The sequence below is a fragment of the Xiphophorus hellerii genome, chromosome 20, assembly GCF_003331165.1.
Source record: "Xiphophorus hellerii strain 12219 chromosome 20, Xiphophorus_hellerii-4.1, whole genome shotgun sequence".
Taxonomy (NCBI): domain Eukaryota; kingdom Metazoa; phylum Chordata; class Actinopteri; order Cyprinodontiformes; family Poeciliidae; genus Xiphophorus; species Xiphophorus hellerii.
The window spans coordinates 6,983,594-7,003,027 of NC_045691.1; the positions used below are offsets into that span (position 1 = coordinate 6,983,594).

Consider the following 19,434-nt stretch of genomic DNA (forward strand, 5'->3'; position numbering starts at 1 on the left):
CAAAAGACCCAAAACAAGTAAAATTCATCCCTCCACTAGCAATGCCAGGTTGTGACAGACAGTGTGACAGGTTTGATGAACAACCTATGCATGCACACAATGGAGGCAATTTAGAGACACCAATTAACCTAAAGTCATGTTTTTGATATGGAAGCTATGGAGACTATGGAAAGAGCCCTGTCACAGTTTATTGCGTTTATGACACAATGAGTCACCAGAATTTCTCAGTTCAACAGCAGATGTTTCGCAGACAGAATAAGTATAGCCTTAAGAGCGTTATTATGACTAACTCAGATTTCAACAGATTTTAGATTTCAAGTAAAAGGGCAGATCACAGTTTTTGATTAGCTAACATTAAAAACCCCAGCTGCCAGAAAACTGATTATTATATTTAATTTCTGTTTTGGATTAATAAAACAGAAACACTACTTCCAATAAAGACTTTTCACGTCTAAATGTGAGTGCATGCATTCGAAATGGAAAATATGCCTTTTAACTGCTTCAAAATTTTACCCAGCTGCTTTCACTTGCAGCGCATTCACAGATGTGAATAATTATTTATTTAGAGAAGTGTTGATTTCTCCAGCTACGTAGAGCTGCACAGCAAGGTGCCGCATCAGTTGCAGAGTGAGGATGGAGTAGCGTAGGAGGAAGCGCATTGGACGGCGGGGGGGCGGTCACATGACAGTGACAGCATGTGCGCTTTAAAAGAAAGGAAAATAGAGTTGGGCATCAGATGAGGATCGGAGGCGACATCTGCAAACTAACTGCGCCTCATTTCTCTGCTGCTGCTCTTATCTGCTTTTTAAATGCTTTTTTTTTTTTTTTTTACACAAACACGGCTGAAATAACTAAACTATTCAGTTTCTGCAGAATAAAGGCACAGCCCTTCACTGCGCTCGTCTTGATCACAATAGAGGGGAAGAGCGTCCAATCAGAGATTCACTCTTTCTAAAAGGTAAGAGGTTTTAACTTTTTTTTTTTTTTTACCGCAATTTTGCGGAACATTTAGCGCTTTTCTGTAATTGCGAATGAATTATTTGAGGTCATGTTGAAGAATTTATGAAACAACCTATTTCACACAGTATTCTTCGTAAATATTAATATCATGCGTGCTGTAGCTCAATGTGTGCGGCTGCTTTAGAAAGCTCAGAGAAATTATACCACAGTGTGCAGAATCAGGAATGTTTTGACTCACTAGTACGACCCAGTTACGTTTATTGCAGCAGCATTTGAAATATTAGTGTTTGATATCTAATTAATTTGCTTTGTAGACGTGAGATTAACGTGCCCTCTGAAATCAGAAAATAATTGGGTGCAATTAGGAAATTGTTGTCTTTTAAACTCTGCAACATGCTGCAGGAAATGAATCCTTATGGAAACATATATTATGTTGGCTAAGTTGGCGTTTGGAATTAATTAGGGGAAACGTTGAAGAAAAGGAACTGCAGGTTTTTATTTATTTTACTCTTCTTGTGACTTTCCCTCCTTAAGTTAAACTTTCTTTTTTTCAAAAATGCTTTTTGTAATTATTGTTCAGGTATGAATAATGAAGTCAAAAATCCATGAGTCGGAGCATCTCCTGTTGATCATATAGCAAAGGATTTTAAAACACCTTTTTTTCCATTTCTGATTTCTTTTAAAACAAAGCAGCATTGTCATTTTGAACTTGTTGCTGACCAAGGCACTACCAATCTTGTTTAGGTTATGTGATACCTCACAACAGATTCCTCTTGAGACAGAAAATATTGAAATCACTGTGGAAGCATTTGCAGAATATGACTGTTGGAACTGGTTAATGTGGATGGTTATACATTTTTTGGTTAACTGTGTCATATTTACTTTCAACCCGATTAATTATTTTCTTTCCCGATGAAGGATATTTGGTCTGGTCAAATTGTAATGAGGCAGAGGGTAAACAGGTTAGACCTTTTAGACCCAATGTATTGGTAACTTTATTCAGTGCTATAAAAAAGTATTTTTCAACTTGCAGTATTATTCGCCCTTTGATTTTTTTTGTCTACCAGTGTTTATTTCTTGGTATTTATTGATGATGACTGTACTAATAGTAAATGTTTACAATGAAATGGGTTTTAATTAAGGTCACGGTAAGAATCTCGGGAATATCTCCAGTTCGTAGAGTATGTATTTAAAGTTGCATAGCTAAGAAAATAATTGATTTATTAGTTGTGCTTTAAGGAGCCTTCACAGTGGTAGTGAAATTAAACCTTCTGCCACCCCCTCAAAAAAAAAACATCAGCCACACAAGTATGTAGACAACAGTGAGTGTTCCTGCAATAAACATTGCTCACCTAGAGGAGTTCAAATGGATTTTGTTTGTAAGTCTTTGGCAATTTTACATCTGAAGTGACAATGATTCTGCTTGGTGAAATGTTTAATATGTAGCTTAAGATGTCAAGTTTCCTGAGGCCTGTCACAGACAGCAGGGATGACAATAATCCTCAACCAACATACCAACTCTGATAAAAGTGCTTCACTGTCTATAGCATGAAACCTTGAAAACTTTCCATAAGGCTAAAATAGACTTTTATTCTGAACCATCCTCCCACATTTGTGACTAAAACACCCTGGATGAACAGATATTGTAAATAAGGAACTTATAACAATTGAAAATAATTTATTTGGTCAAAGGTACATTCAGAATTAACCTGGTAAAACCAGCCCCTTGTTCTACGCTTTGCTTCGTACAGAAGGCCTTGACTCTCGGCTAATGAGAAACGATTGATATTTTTCCGGATAAACGTGGCGAGCTGAATGATATTGGTTTGAAGCTTTTACATTCAAGGACAACAGTCTATCAAAGCAAAACTGTTAAAGTAACACATTGCTTTGTGCTTTGATGTTTAAAACCACCACAGACTGGAAGGTTAGGAATGTGTTCAATGACTTGCAGAGGCCAAACCCAGAAAATTATTTTTGATGAATTGGGGAGAAAGAATGCCAGTTGTTTCTGACTGACTGGAGAGCTTCCTGAAATATTCATGAGCAATGCCTTTTTTCTTGTCTTTTGCTTTTCAATGGCATTTGTTGTGATGACACAGTAAACATGCCCAGGAGCCATGCCAAAGCCTGCCTACAAATTACATAAGCACATTTGATTTTAATTACTGATTAAACAGATATCGCAAGAAAAAGAAATCCTAAAGCGTGTTCAGTTTTGGTTCCCATTTCTTATTTATTTTATGCATTAAAGACAATGTCTTTATAACAAAATATTGCTTGTAAATCATTTTTTATTTTACCTGATTTAAAGCAGAGCAAAAGCTGCAGATTTTCAATTTAAATGTAAAAATCATATGCTTCATGGTCTGGGGGCATTGAACACATTATCATGTTAGGCACAGCCTGTCAGATGCAGTAAATCTCTGACCATGAGTCTGTTCTTATGACCAACAAGTGACCTACCTCGAATCACACATCCGCACACAAATCGTGCTCATGTGCCTCCCTGCAAATTCACAAGTGTCAATTTGATTCTCAGTTTGACTCATGCCACGCTGAATCAAACAAATCTCTCTCTGTCTCAGACACTTAGCTGACATTGATTTGCACAACAAATGAAGCAACAAAACGACATTTTTGTTTCTGAGCATGTAAGCTATCACTAAAGACACTTCGAAGTGAACAAATAACTGTAAAACAAATATATATCTGTTTGAAAACTGTTCTCTGTTTTGTTTTTGATTATGAAATTACTGAGCTACCATGTGATGAATTGCTGTTTAATTTACAGTAATGACTAAATGGTTCACCCGTGGTTATGGTAAAAACTTCCTGCTGCTGCACTAAGGCAAGATCGATGCCACTGACTAACAGCAGGACATCCATTTTCTCACAGCAAGCTGAAAAGAAACTGGCTAGCATAGCTATCGTACCACATGGGCATTATGTCGAGAGAGGTTATTTGTATAAAAACAAAGGTTCTGTCAAACACTTTTACAATGTCAGTAAAATTACTCCCTCAGAGTTGAAAGTGGTAATCCTGCTCCTGCATGTATTGAATATTTAAAGACGGCAGATTGGTATTTCGGTCCATAATCTGCAGCATCATGTGCAAAATTCATCATGTCAAAGGTACAGTAGGATACTCCTGCTGAATCTGATTTCCCACTCAAACTGTTAACAATGTTTGGAGAATTTGTCGATTTGGTCTTAAGCTGCCAATTTTGAAAGGAGAGAAGATATCATTATAGAAAAATGGAAGCAGAAGACCAAGTGGGACTTTTAAAATCATCAGATAATGGAGGAGGATTCAGAGATTGCACTCACAATAAATACCTTCCAGACACGATTCTATAAAACAGGTTTGTGACTCTTCCCAGCCTTCTTTCTTCCAGTTTCTTTGCTTCAGAACAGTTCTTTGATTACATTTGGTGCAGTTCACAATGACCAGGAGTCCATTTTCTGAGTTATCAGCATTTGAGCAAAGATAGCGTTCTATTTCCTCTGCTCAAACATTTGCTTGTACAGTGCTTCATGCAGCATGTTATCACTCTGTGACATTTTTCTGACTAAAACAAATCACATTGTATTTACATTATCAGATGAAAAATAAATGAGAAGATCAGGAGAAGATCAGGAGAATATCATCTGTTTCATCCCTATTACTCGCAGCAAACTCTTTCATATTCTGTCCTCTTAAGGAGCAGCAGCTTTAATACACGACCTGGTTTAAAATTATATGAGGCATGTATGAAGAATTACAGAGGAACAGCTGTGAGTATCTGTAAAGTATGAGCTGTGATAATTAATAATTTTAACACCTCAGAGCTAGTGACATGAGGGCAGTTCTTACTAACGTTCAAAGATGACCAGCTGTGCTTCACTCCTTACGTAATAAATAATGGCAATTTACTCCAAAATGCCAAATGTCTCATTACTGTTTATGGATTAGGTTAAGATTGCATGACATAAAGCAATCTAGGGAAGATATAAATTTTCTCAAAACCAAAGAAGGCAGTTTAACAGGAATTTAGGATTTGTGGGTCTTACTAAGAGTAAAATAACTAATTACCAGCTCTAACAATATTAAGGAGTTCTAGGAAGGAATGCCTGCCATTTGACCCATTTACCTAAAGCTGCCATTTCCAATCTTACAGTGTATGTTTACATCTGGAAAAATGGTTGCTATGCAGGTCAAAAACTGAGGAAATAAACATCAAGTCCTTGGAGTGAGTGTGTCGTTTTTTATAAGCACCTAGTTTGAATAGTGCACATGTATTGGCATCAAACGTGGAATTTACTATGTTTAGCCACATCAGGTTGGAAGTACAATACTGCTACTATCCTGTCACTGTCTTGTTATAGTTTGCCTATGTGTAAGGATCAACTGAGCATCTAATACTGAAATTTTACTTCTCAATGATTGCCAAGAGATCAGTTAATTATTGGCTGAATTTATATGAAACCATGTCATGCCATCAGTTTTGCTTTCAGCTTTTAGCATCCAGCATCCCGAAGTGAGTTGATTTTCATCAGGGTAGGCAGAGTGTTGCAGTAAGGAATATTTTTATTGCAGGATTGCTGCAATCTATTAAACAGCAGTTGTTTTAAAGCTGCAGTAAGGGCACACATTTGCATTAGGCATGGTTGCAGTCGTGGTGCACATGCTGCAAAACTTTGGCCAATCCTGGTCCTCGAGGGCCGGTGTCCTGCAACTCTTATATGTCTCCCTGGTCCAACACACTTGAATGCAATAGCTGAATCACCTCCTAAGTGCAGTCAAGTTCTCCAGAGTCCTGCTAATGACCTCATTATTTGACTCAGGTGTGTCGAAGTAGAGATACATCTAAAAGTTGCAGACCGGCCCTCGAGGCCTGGAGTTGCCCACCCCTGGTTTAGCTAATAATCAAAATCTTAATGTTCTTGAGTAAAGGTGATGCTGGAGGCCTAAAGGCAATGTGCAAATGCAATAATGAGATGTGTGTTTTACAAGTCCACTTATGTGAGAGGCTGTCCATTGTTAAGTATGGTTAAAAATTGACAGGCACATGGAAGCATCCAGATTCACACAAAGTCAAGAGACTGTAGTCAGGTAAATTTATAAGATGAGAAAAAAAAAATAGTAAAAGTAAAATAATACCATATGAAATATAGCATATTCAGAATAAGAAATATGTACAACTCAGTAGAATAGAAACAACAGATTATTTACAAGGAATTGAAAAACTGCAAATAGCAGAAAATAACACATTTGCAACCCTGTGGGTTTGTGCTGAGCCAGGAAGATACATTCTTTATGCTCAAATTTGTAAAACCTAATTCACATGCTGCTCCAAACCATAGTTGATTATAGGGTTGTTTGAAATTGTTTCGTAATAACTGAGTGTTTCTTTTTTTTTTTTAAGAGCTGGATATTTTTATTTGTTGCTTGACAACAGCTATGTATAATTAGAGCATTCAAGTTTTTTTTTTCCCAATAAGTGTTTATCGTGACTGAAACTTCCTAAACTATAGGCACATTTTCAGTGTCTGCTGTGGCTAAAACTCTACAATATCTTATTTTTTTATATACAAACAACAAGAGTCACGATTTGTTTTTTCATACTGTGATAAAAATTTTTAATCACAATGTTTGTATTAAAATTAAAATTCGGTCAGGTTATATTAGTGCTCATAAATCAGTGACATAACTCAAACAAAGAACAGGAGTAAGATTATTAATTAACTCATCTACATAACTAAATGGTCTGCAAAATAAAACATTAATAAAAGACAACTCAAAACCTTATTTTAAAGTGAAAAACAAACAACACAAAACAGAAAACCCTCCATTGTTTTGAACCCAGTGATGCAATCAGTGACATCATACAGCCATTTCAGCAGGAAATGCTGTGCTGGCCCTTCCCATACAGCATCTAAGAAAAGGACCAACAATGGTGAGTAAAAAGGAAAAACAAATAATTGACCATAAATGTACCCTAAAGCAAAAGAAACATTCATATTCATCCAATGGTCCAGAAGTGTTAGCTTTAACGGGAACATTTACATAGATGTAAATTGCAACAAAATGCTACCACAAACAAACCCAGGATTGTGAGTGAAGCAAAGTTACGGCAGCAATGTTTAAGCATGGAACAAATTTAAAAGAATGATAATTCAACCAATTCAAACTGAAATATTACCAGTAGTTAGGATATAAAAAAAAAATCTGCAGTTTTATCATTCTTCTTTGTCTTTTTTGTATAACTACACTTTAAAAATGTGAAAAATGTCTGTACATTTTTCAGCTTCTGCATATTTGTTGATATTAGATTAGGTTAAAAAGTTCTTATATTTGGTTTGCCTTAGAAAAAAAGTTTTATTCCAGGATTAACTTTTCTTAATGTCATCTGCTTGAATATGTGCAAATCCCCACAACAGCAGAAGAAACTGAATGCTTATGTACTTGGTTATAAGCAGACCATGTGCACAAATAGATTCTACATAAAAGTTCCAGCTGCTACAACACTAAAACTACACCCACATATTTAAAACAAGTATTTATCTGTTTCCTAAGGTTTATTTCAGGTCAAAGCACCTCTTTTTTATTTCAGTTTTAGTACCTACCTACCTACCCATCTATCTATCTGTCTGTCTATCTTGTTATGGAATTCCTAACAGATGGTTGCTAAACTGCCCTCCCTTGTCTGTATGGTGATGAGCAAGCAGTGCACCTAAAGGGATGTTAAGAATTAATTTAAATGTTGCAGAAATCTTTAGAAAAACTCTGCAAAACTGTAAGAGAATGTGATGGTAATTCTCATCACTTCTCTATCAATCTCCTGTGTCTTGCTTAGAATTGTTTATCAGTTTGGCAGGATCTAATAGCGGAAATCCTTTGGAGCTCTTACCTGTTGTAAAGGAAAGAGCACACACTGGTTTCTTGTGTTGTGTTTCCTTGGAAGAGGAGAAGCGGTAATGGATGGCTCTGGGAACCGTTGAAAGGTCAGAAGGCTGGAAAGAACTCACTGATAAGAGTCATCAGACTCTCTGGGGCAGCTCGGCAATGCTGGCAGCATGGTTCCTCCCATTACCCATGCAGCATGAAGACCCTGGCTTTCTCCCAATTGTAATTAAGTGCTATAATGAGAGTCACCTCCAATTCCACACATGCAGAGAGAGAAAAACATTAAGTTTCTGCTGAAGCACACTCAGTTATTCGGTCTCATTTCTTTTACTTCTATAGATGTTAAAGGATTTTTTTTACATTAGGGCTGTTAACGTTGATGCGTTAAAGTATGCAATTAATCTAAAAAGATTAATGCGTTGATACAGCATAATAAAGATTCATTTTCTTACCTAATTTGACCAAAATGCCTCTCTCTTGCAGAGGGTGACTTAGTTCAAAGCAGTGCGTTACACCGTCTTGCACTCCATTCAGCAATGCAGTTTTGCAAATGTGAGCAAGAAGATGAACGAGGAGAGTCAAACTGGTGAGCTCAGCGGCATCACAGCTCTTGCTTAATCTGATATTTTTTTAAATTGATTGACAGCACTAGTAAAAATGAAACCTGATCAAAGCCACTCGCTCACCCCTTGCCGCCCCACACTTGACTGTCTCTTAGCTCCGCCCACTTTGCTGGAATCTTTCAAAATTTGCCAGGGGTGGGGTTTAGCTTTCTCATGGGAGTTAAATACACTTGAACCCCTTAACTGTTAGCCCAAAAACACTTAGAATAAGGACACTGGTGTCCTTATGACATCAATAGAATACCTTTTTTTCCCCATCTTCATAATGTTGCACATCATTTAAAATAGTCTTTATTAGAAAACTACAGACAACATTGAATTTTAACATGGTAGTTTACATTAAACAATAGAAATAAGACACAGAAACACAAGTTGTTGCCACTACTTTCAAAATTAAGAGTAAAGATGTGCACCTTTGAATTCATCATATCCATTACATAGTGCAATAACAAATTGAAAATGCCACTATTGGCTTTTTAAATTGGTTTAGCTTGGTTTCCATGAACCTAATAGGATTTTTCGTTAACTGAAAGGGCAACAACAAGTGAGATGATCTCATAGGCCTGACACAAAATCGCATGAACCAAATGATCCTTCAACCTTTGAGGTCTTTAGAAAGCTGGTGTACTCAGGCAAAGCCTCCACCTTTGAGTGATTAAAGTACAATAATGACGATAGAGCCAGTGGTTTACCATCTAACCCACGTGAACACCCCCTTCTGTCAGTTGTAATGAAATTAACTGATACTAAATCCAGGCCAGGGTCAGAATAGTGAAGTGAAGCTGAATTATGATGGCATAATGAGAGAAATTCTGGGATGGGGGAGTCTCAACCTCAGTACATCGCATACAAGCCTGCAGGAGACATGAGTCAGAACCCACGACTGTGATGACCTGCTTGCCTGCATTTTGCTTCATTGCCACAAATATTTCCAACTCTTTAATCTCCCCTCCAATAGCTGCACATTTTGGAAATCTGTTTTCAAAATTATCAAAAGTCTTTCTATGCCTGTTGTAGTCAATAAATTTGTGGTTCATGCACAGATACTTTCGCAATAAAGCCGATTATTATTCTGTTGTCTTACTGTTTTGTGTCAGACTAAATTAAAAATCTAATACAAATGTAGGAATTGTTGTTTAAGGATACTTTTTGCAGCACTTCATGAGTCTATATCTACATTAACACATGGCTAAGGCAGGAAATGTGGTTCAGATTAAAAGCAAATTCAAACGGCATGTGTTTATTTTTTTGCATTTCTATTTTCTATGATTTATCATAGTTTTTCAGTTATATTGCATTTTTTATCAGTCAGCTGGACGCCTTGCTCTTTTTTATCAACTGTGCACACCTCAGAAAAAGTAGCATAATCCTTCATTCAATTCTAAAGGGACTGTAATGCCTCATGCAGGGTTCTAATTTCTGACTCTCCACACATTCAGACAGTTGTATACTCCCTAACACGCGTCATGCAGAGAGCTTGCTGCTGTGAAATGTCAGTAAGAAGCAGTAAGCAACACTGCCTTGCTCCCCGGAAAGGAAAGAGAGGAGGAAAACACAGCAACAGTGAGAAACAAATGAAGCCATTCTGAGATGCAAATTTACTGCAGAAGGTAAATCTTTACTTACTGTGTAGATTTTATATCAAGAGGAAGCCAGCTAATAGACCACAGCAACACCTGCAAAGTTTGTTTCATCTGCATGCACTTCCTACAATGACAGCAACAAGTTAGCCCTGAGGCTGTGATGGATTTCTTGGGCAAATATGTGTTTTAGTTGCAAGCGGTCATGCTTAAACATATCAGAATATGAGAAATGTGTTTCAGCCAAGTTCTTCTGAATTAGAATATATTATATAACATTTGTTTGACAATGGTTGGTTATTGGTCCTGTGGTTATCTAGGCGATTATTTGCTCCTTTCAGAATCTTGCCTGCAGCATATTGAAGTCAGACAAATCTCAGTTTTGAGAATAAGAGCGATAATTTTTTAAGGAGTCCTTGAGACTTGCTCTGAAGCACGCACTAGTATGCTATACTAGTTGTCTGGTGGCCATTTCTTACCAGTTTCCTTCGTTTGTATTAGAGATTATAGTCTGACGGATAAAAACAGATTGAAATGTTTGTTCCTCTTTAACCCTTTACAGTATTGCTTGCTTTATAATAGAAAAAATAAAACAAATGTGTGGAGTATTTTCATTAGTTTGAGTATTTAATCAGAATTATGGTTTTATTTAAGTTTATGTTTTTACCAGAAAGGAAGCAGTTGATTGCTTAATCTTTGGTGATCCAATCACCTTCTTATTGCACAGGCATTGATGCACAGAAGCTTCACCTATTGGTCTCCCTTTGTGCCAACATGGTTTGTGCAGCAACATCATGCAATGCATGCGGATGACCAAATATTTATTAAAGGTCTGAATTAATAAGTAATAGTATGCAAATCATCAGAAGATATGAGCGACATGAACAAAAAGAAACAGCTCACGTCAGTGTAAATGTTTATAACTTAAGCTGAAGGCCGTTCTCTGTTCTGTAGCATGTTAAGTTTTCTCTGGTTTCTTTCCTTTCATGTCCTGTCATGAATTTTGTGATTATGAACCCTTATTTTAAGGATTCTGTTTACTTTAGCAGGTGCTATATTTGAATTTTCTACTCTCTGGCTGATAATTGTTTCTTCGATTCATACTACAATTTATTTTCAATCCCTGCACCTCTCAGAGACATCTGTCCTTGCCAACTGCATCATCATGTTTTCTTTCCTATATTGCTTCGTTCTATCCATTCTTATGGGGTGCTACACAGGGAATACCATTATCATTTCATTGCCAAACATTTTTTTTAATAGAACATCTAATTTTGTTAATCATTATATGTTCAGAAATCCAAAGTTCATTAACACATTAATGCATGTTTGTCATTTTGTTTCTAACTTTGTTTAGCCAAAAGCTGTACACAGAAACTGTTTAAATGTTTAATTTTGGCTCATGCTGGAGTGTTTGGGATGATCTCCTGATCCTCATCCTCCGCCCAGATTCGATCTGCGTTGATGTTTTGGTTTAAAAGAGATGAAAGGAGCCCTAGGCAAAGCGAGACTTTGCAAGTGTTGCTCTTTGTGCTTTAGTGTAGGAGGTACTTTTATGAAGAGGCTTTTTATTTGTGGCATAACTTTACTGTATTGACCTCAGTTGCTAGTCGCTGCAGGAATGGTAAGTTATTTTTTATTAAAAGCAATAGGGCTGAATGAAATGGCCTGCACAATATTTGCTCTATCATAGTTCTTGCAGAGGATAAAACCAAAGATAATCTCAGAATCAGATAGTTTCCTTCAACTCTTGATAGTCGCTGAGTGTCTCCATCCTGATTTATTTCCCAATTCCTAAGGCTTAAGTGGCAGAATATTTTTTTATGGGCAGTGAGCTCCCTGTGAGCATGACTTTCCTTCATTGTGAACCTTCCCACACATTCTCCCTGACTGACTTTTAAATACAGAAGAAAATAACTCACGGTTTTAATGTTCCCATCTAACCTGTCACTGGTAATAGTACAAGAACGTTTGAAAGAAGGAAGCAGGGAGCAAGATCAATGCTTACACCAAGGAATTGTTCTTAGTAAATGCTAACTAACAAGCTCAGGTGATTAGAGGGAGGGGATGTCTTTGGCATGTTTGTATTTTTCTTATGTAATTGCCGAGGGTGAAATTCAATACAAAGTTATTTTGGCAAACGCTGGAGGTGAACTGTTTATGGACCCAGAGGCACTCTCTGTTGGAGCTATGCTGAGATGTAGACAGGAAGGCAGATTTTTTTATTTCGATTAATCAATCTTGTTTGTCTTTTTCATTTGCTAGCTGAGCAATTAAAATCCAAGTATGTTAACTATTTAGGCGAGAGGAATTTATATTTCATGAAGCTTGTGTGCTTTTTTCTGCCTCTTCACCACAGGAGATGGTTTTTTAACATCATGTATCAAAGCTAACTTCTATTAAAATTTTTTGGCTTACTTTCCATTTTCTGTGCATTTTGTCACTCGTTGAAACTGCAGGATGTGTCAAATGCAAATCTTCTGGGATGTGTGATTGATAGGAGTACAAGACAGCAGGATGGTGACACATGGGTATTTGTGGTGTCTAATGAACGTCTGCACCTTACTTTCCTTACTTCTTCAAAAGGGTAAACTACTTTCTCCTCTATTTAAACTATAAGTTATTTTACTTTCCTAGCATCCTCGCTTAATTTTCTGTTAGCTCTAAGTATTGTAGGCTTGTTAAAAAGAGGTCTAAAAGTCCTGAACCCGACCCTATCCGACCATCAAGCATATCATTTTGGTCCGATAAGATTCTGAATTTCAGGCCCCGTTTAGGTTATAGATCTAAACTCCACGCTAGGCCTGTCACGATAGCAAATTTTGCTGAACGATTAATTGTCTCAAAAATTATTGCGATAAACGATAATATTGTTTGAAGACCTTTTTACACTGATTTAATGGAAATGACGTAATAATGCATGCGATTTCCTGCCGAAGAAAGATACACTTTATTTTCAAAAGAACACTTAACACTGGAGCTGATAAACAAAATAAACAAAACAACCAAAAACAAAAACAAAATGGTCTCCATTAACAAAAAACACACTTGAAAAAAAACCTAAAGAACATAAAGTAAAAGTGGAAATAAATACTGCATTCAACCAAAAGAGGGCAGATTATGAAGTCTGTATATTATGTTGCCCTTCAGTAATAATTAGATTTAAATAGAGAAGATGGGCACATCGACTACCTGATGCAATAGTTCACACTACAGGATTTTTTGCTCCTATTTTTCCCCTTACAACAATCTTAAAACGTTGGTCTTTCTAAGATTGTGTGGTGTGTTACGGTAGATCGTCGTTGCCGCTCCGATCCAAATCAGGGGTTTTCCCCTTCTGGGAGCTTTAACTCAACCTGTTGAATGTGACAGGCAGCCAATCAGAAAGCGCGGATTCTCCTCTACGCTTTCTGAGGGGAAATTACGGAGGGGAATCCCAAACAGCTGATAAGGCGGACATTGGAGATGATACGTGGAAACAACATTAATGTTTATTCAACATGCAAAGAATATAGAAATGACAAAGGGAGGAGTTGGAGCGAAATTGCTACCGCAGTTGATAAACCCGGTAACTTTTCAGCTGTTCTTCGTTGCCTGGTTTTAAAATTAGTTCACTGGACTTGTAGCGATTATTTTGTGCCCATTGTTGGACACCACACGGCAGGACCGAACCCGATCGAACCGTTATACCTAGGATTTCTGTCGGCTAATGTGTGGTCTCAGGTTTTGAAAATGGGCCGACAATCGGCCGACAGCTTGTGTGTGCTGGGCATTACAGTAAGTAAAATGAGGAAGGGAGGAGTCAGTGGAGAGCACCGGAGTTGAGCCTTTTTTCATTCAGTGCCATTAACAGAAAGAGAAAAAGGCCGGTAGAGACGATAATGCCGATAATTAAAATGACGTCGATAGTTTTAATTTATCGTAGGCTACGATTGATTGATTTACCGTTTATTGCAGGGGTGTCAAACTCCAGTCCTCAAGGGCCGGTGTCCTGCAGTTTTTATAAGTGCCACAGGTACAAAACACTGGAATGAAATGGCTTCATTACCTCCTCCTTATGTAGATCAGTTCTCCAGAGCCTTGCTAATGACCTAATTATTCCATTCAGGTGTGGTGCAGCAAAGGCACAACTAAAAGTTGCAGGACAGCGGCCCTTGAGGACTGGAGTTTGACACCTGTGGTTTATTGCGACAGGCCTAGATATACATATAATCCATGATGTGAGAGTGATATACTGTTATCAGGCTCCAGGGTTTATTTGTGTTCTAAACACAGTGGTGGAAGGTTAAACTGTGATGTAATGCATTCACTTAATTAAAGTAGTTTGAATTCTAAGATAGTTATGCCAGTTTACAACAACTGTAAGATACATGCCCATGAAATATGTCACTGTGTGTGATTAAATATGCATATAAAGTGCAGTGAATTGAAGGTACATGTTACCTGAGGGAATTGTGACAAAATATGATGTTATGGGATTATTTCTGATTTAAGGAAAGCTAATGTTGATGTCTATGATGGAATATGTCTAATGTGTACAGTAAGTTACTGAACTATAAATTGGACTGTATTGACAATTAAATGAGCTGGTTTGTTCAATAAATAAGCTGAGAGAAATTGGAGTAACACAGAGTGCGTCTCCCGTGTGCTCATTTACATGCTGTTTTTCAGCTTCATCTGCTGCTGACGGGTCCGGAATCCTGGTACCCTTTACCCTAGTCTGAACTAAATATTTAGTTCAGAGACAAATATTTGCCTTGTTAGCCAAATACTTAGCTCAGAGCTAAGTATTCAGCTTGCTCAAGGCTTATCATTTAGCTCAATATAATATATATAGCTTGGTCACTAAATCTTAAGCTTAAATACATATTTAGCTTAATGCTAAATGTAGTTTGTAAACTAAATATTTATTGTTTAGCCTGACAGGGCTCCATGGGTTAAAGCCTGACCACCAGGCGCTTGCCAACGTGCCCCTCCTCCAGGCCTGGCTCCAGAGTGGGGCCCCGTTGACCCACGTCCGGGAGAGGGAACACTGTTTCCATTGGTGGTCCTCATCATAAGGGGTATTTGGGCTGCACTTGGTCTGGTTCCTCACCTAGGACCTCTCTGCATTGGGTGACCCTACCAGAGGCATGAAGCCCCGGACAGCATAGCTCCGAGGATCACTGGGACACTCAAACCCCTCCACCACGATAAGGTGGCAGCCCATGGAAGGGATGTTTACATGTGTGCATGTTGGGGTGGGTGTGTGTGTGTGCATTTATTTATGTGTGTATGTACAGTATATGTATGTAACATTTATTATTTAAGAATGAGAGAGAGAGAGAGCAAGAAAGAGTTGTATTTTTTTCATTTTTTTTTTCAACAGGAGGAAATGAGCACAATGTGGTGGCAGGCACATTTTTAGTTTTTTATTCTCTAGTGGCCTTTATTAAACAGTAATTGAACAGGAGATTTGGAGGAGAGAGAAGGGACTGACATGCAGCAGATTACCCAAGACTTGGAATTGAACCCGGGATAACTGTGTTGAGGTCTATAGCCTCTGAAGATGTTGAGCATCCTGTCATTCCTCTCTTTTATACCAGTAGACTACACATTAGCTCAACAACACATAGGTTTCTATTTATAGCAATGTATTCATTTAAGAATCGATTTTCCTCACTAACAGTAATAATTTCTGATTATCTTCTGTTTCATGGATTGTGCTTCGTTTTTATTACTTTTTCTACTCAGTTTTTCATGTTAAATTGCACTTTTTTTATTAAGTTTGTTATATTGAATAATTTTTTCTAAATAAAGACTAACAGAAAGATCACACAGTTCCTTTCATTTTTGATAAAGCCTGTTTTTTCTTATAACAAACAAACCAGATAGAACAAGTTTGGGCTTCTTCAGGGTCCAGAGTATTAAATTATGATTACAATTATCATCTAATATTATGTACAGATGTAATTCTAACCTTAATGTAACACCCGGGGACCCTGAAGAAGTCCAAACTTGTTAAATCAGCTTTTTTATGTTTGGTATAAAAAAAACAAACACAGGATTTATCAAAGAAACAAAAAGATGAATGGACTGAACTTATGTAGTGCCTTGCTAATCATTTTGACCACTCAAAGCACTTCACACTACAGTCACATTCACCCATTTACACCGATATGCAGATCGGTAAGCAACAAAAGTGCCTTGCCCAAGGGGACCTCGACATGTGGCAGGAGGAAGCTGAACTCAAACTTACAACCTTCTGATCACAAGACGACCACTCTACCCACTGAGCCACAGTCACCCTGGAACTTTTTTTAAAAAGCCACTGCATGATCCTTCTGTTAACCTTTTTTAAATTCCGGATTTAAACACATTTCACTACGAAAAAGTGCAAGTGCAACATAAAATGTGAGTAGAGAAGGTAAAATAAAGGACAAACCATAAAACTACAAAAACAGAGAGAAAATAAACAGAAATCATTTCTATTACAAGAAGAATTTTAATTCTTAAATTAATCGGTTGCTATAAATATTGAGCTATGTGTTGTGGCACTGTGCCATCTGCCACTAAAAAAGTGAAGGGAAAAGGGCTAAAGTAGAGGAAGCAGCCATCGTTGGGTAAGGAATGGTCTTAGATTTAGTGCTGATACCTCAAGACTTTTAGGTGATTTTTAAAGCAATTCTTGCAGTTTCTTGAACACTTTTGGGGGGCAATTTACATTGACCAATTGACCTAACCTACATGTTTTAGGAGATGTGGGGGGAAACCAGAGCACCTGGAGAAAACCCATGCAAGCATGGGGAGAACATGCAAACTCCACACAGCAAAGATCTGACACATCCTCCCTGTGAAGCTGCAGTGCTAACCACTGCATCACCGTGCTGCCCGCTTTTTTTCCATTTCAAATTCATCTTAGCGTTTGATTGTTTTTTGAATTGGGTTAAGAAGGGATCTTTGTTCTAGTTGGTTAATGGGGGGAAAAAACTTGCCTTTTTAATTTTTGTCATGACGGAGCGTCGCATGGCATGATAGTTAAAGTGAGACGCTCTTGATTTTCGTTCACTCTTTTCCTTCTTTTTTCTGTTTCTTCAAACACAGAATGTTTCGTAGTTTTTTCCAAACTGAAAGCTTTGGCTTTTTCCTTTTACCATCCTGCATGGATTTAGGATCTGGGTTGTCCACATTCTCCTGGATGGTTTCTACAGCGAACTCCGTCTTTGCAGTGGACTCCAAATCTGTGGAACAACCTGATGAGGTTTCTTCTGAGAAATCCTCCTCAGAAGAAACCTCTTGATATAAAACTTCAACCTGGTCAGGTTGGCTCTCTGAATCTTTCTCCTTCTCTTGAAAATCTGTAAACTCTTGTGATGTTTTTTGTTGTAGATCTTCCTTCTCATCTCTCAGAGAGTTGGCAAGCTGAAGATCCTCATCTTCTCTTTCCAATTTAATATTTCTCTCACAACTTACTTGCTGATATTTTTCTTCTTGTTGTGTTAGTGCAGCAACATCCGTTTCATATCTACAATTCAGCTCCTTGTACAAACCTTTAATCTTCTCTAACTCAGTCTGCGCATCCCTTTCCTTTTCTTGCAGGAATTTCTTATCTTTTGCTGTGTTTTCCTGGAGGTCGGCATTCATGGCTTTTATGTTGTGGAGCAGCACCAAGTCTTCCAAGTGAGCTTTTTTCTCCTCAGTTATTTGCATCTGAAGATTTTCCACCTGCTGTTGAAGTGAAGAATGGCTTGCTTCATACTGGCCTATATTAGATTTTAAATGTTTTGCGAGCCCGTTGAATTTCTGCTGCAGAGTCTGGAACTCTTCTGTCATTGTTTCATAGAGATGATCTTGCTCAGCTTTCAGTTTGTTGATTTCCTCAAGGTCTTTCTTCGCTCTCTCAGAACTGGCTTCTCTTTCACGATCTATCTCTTTCTTGTATGTTTCTACTTGGGCTTTAAGTCCAGAAACATCTCTATCATACTTCCCGTCGAGTTCTTCATATGAACGTTTGACCTGGTCCAATTCGTCCTGCAAACTTTTTTCGCTGCTTTGCAGAAATTTGATCTCTTTTGACATTTTTTGAAACATATCTTCCTTTTCAGCTCTTAGATTTTCAAGGAGCTGTTGTACCTCACTATCCCTCTCTTCACAAAACGTTTGTATCTCAGCCTCCTGCCTCACCAGAGCAATGTCAGCTTCATACTTAGAGCAAAGCTCCTCGTAAGAAGTCTGGAGTTTGTCCAGTTCTTCTTGGAGGGCTTTACCTTTCTCTTTTTCAGCCTGGATTTCTGACGAAAATGCTTCCTGGCTGAGGAGATGGGCCGTCTTTAAATCTACAAAGTCTTGTTGCAGCATCTTCTTATTCTTATATCTAACATCGTTGTGCACCTTGGAAGCAAGGATTGCAGCGCTGACAGCTGCTGGATCACTAAGCTTCTCTACTCTCTCGAGTTCCCTCTTTGACTCTTTGGACTTGTTGATGAACACTTCTTTGATAGCTTTCTGCCTTTTTAACTGGAGTTTCGTTTCTTCCAGCTCTTCTTCCATGTGGGCCAGTCGTTGGTTATCTTCAAACCTTTGGGCTCTCTCCATTTCCAAAAAAGCACGCAGCCTTTGGATTTCCTCGTGTAAAACATTCGGGTGCACAGGAGGGAACCTGCCTTGGGAGTTGTGCTGGAATCCCCTTCTCATCTGGGGTCCCATCTTTCCATTGTGGTATCTTGGGTTTTGATTAAACATTTTCCCTTAAATAGTTCTCTAAAATCAGTCGGTTTCTAAATTACCTGAACGATATTTGAAAGAGCTTTGAGTATGTCTGAACTGGTCAGCGATATAGCAAGCAATGAAAGATATGCAGAATTGTGTTCTGTACATATGTGTCTAGTTGATGACATCACACAGACTGCCTCTCTAGTGACATCACAGAATCTTCTTCTGCTGGTGGTGTTACATCATCTCTCCAGTAAATTTCATGCTTTTTATTCTTGTTTATATTCAAAATAGTCTGATTCACTTGTTTTTTTCCGCCATATGTGATCATTTCTTTTGAACATTTTTCAATATCTATTCATTAGAAAGTTAATTTTGCTTGTTTAGTCAAACATTTATTTTCTTGTTCTTGTGTCAGCAAACATTGGAAAAGAAGAGTTGGAAAGAAAATTTGTAATAAGTAGATGAGGTCTGGAAAGTTTGTTTCTTTTATCAAACATTTATTGCTTTTGTAGTTTTTTTTTTTTTTTGCTTTATATACATATATTGATGTGGGAAGAGGTAACATTTTGCTAAGTTAATGCCATGAGTAGAAATAAATATATAAACATAAAATCCTTTAATAAAATGAAAATGACAAGAACTAATTAAAATAATAATAATAAAACAATTGAACTAGTCGGGGCTGAGC

At 37.6% G+C, this 19,434-nt stretch overlaps 1 long non-coding RNA gene across 1 annotated transcript in view; it reads left to right on the top strand.

The window, feature by feature from the left end:
- The first annotated feature begins 628 nt into the window (after positions 1 to 628).
- LOC116710087 (uncharacterized) overlaps positions 629 to 19,434 on the top strand; it is a 53,068-nt gene continuing 34,262 nt past the window's right edge. Inside the window, exon 1 of the long non-coding RNA XR_004337036.1 lies at positions 629 to 958. This is a non-coding gene — a long non-coding RNA (uncharacterized LOC116710087). The remainder of the gene's footprint in view (positions 959 to 19,434) is intronic.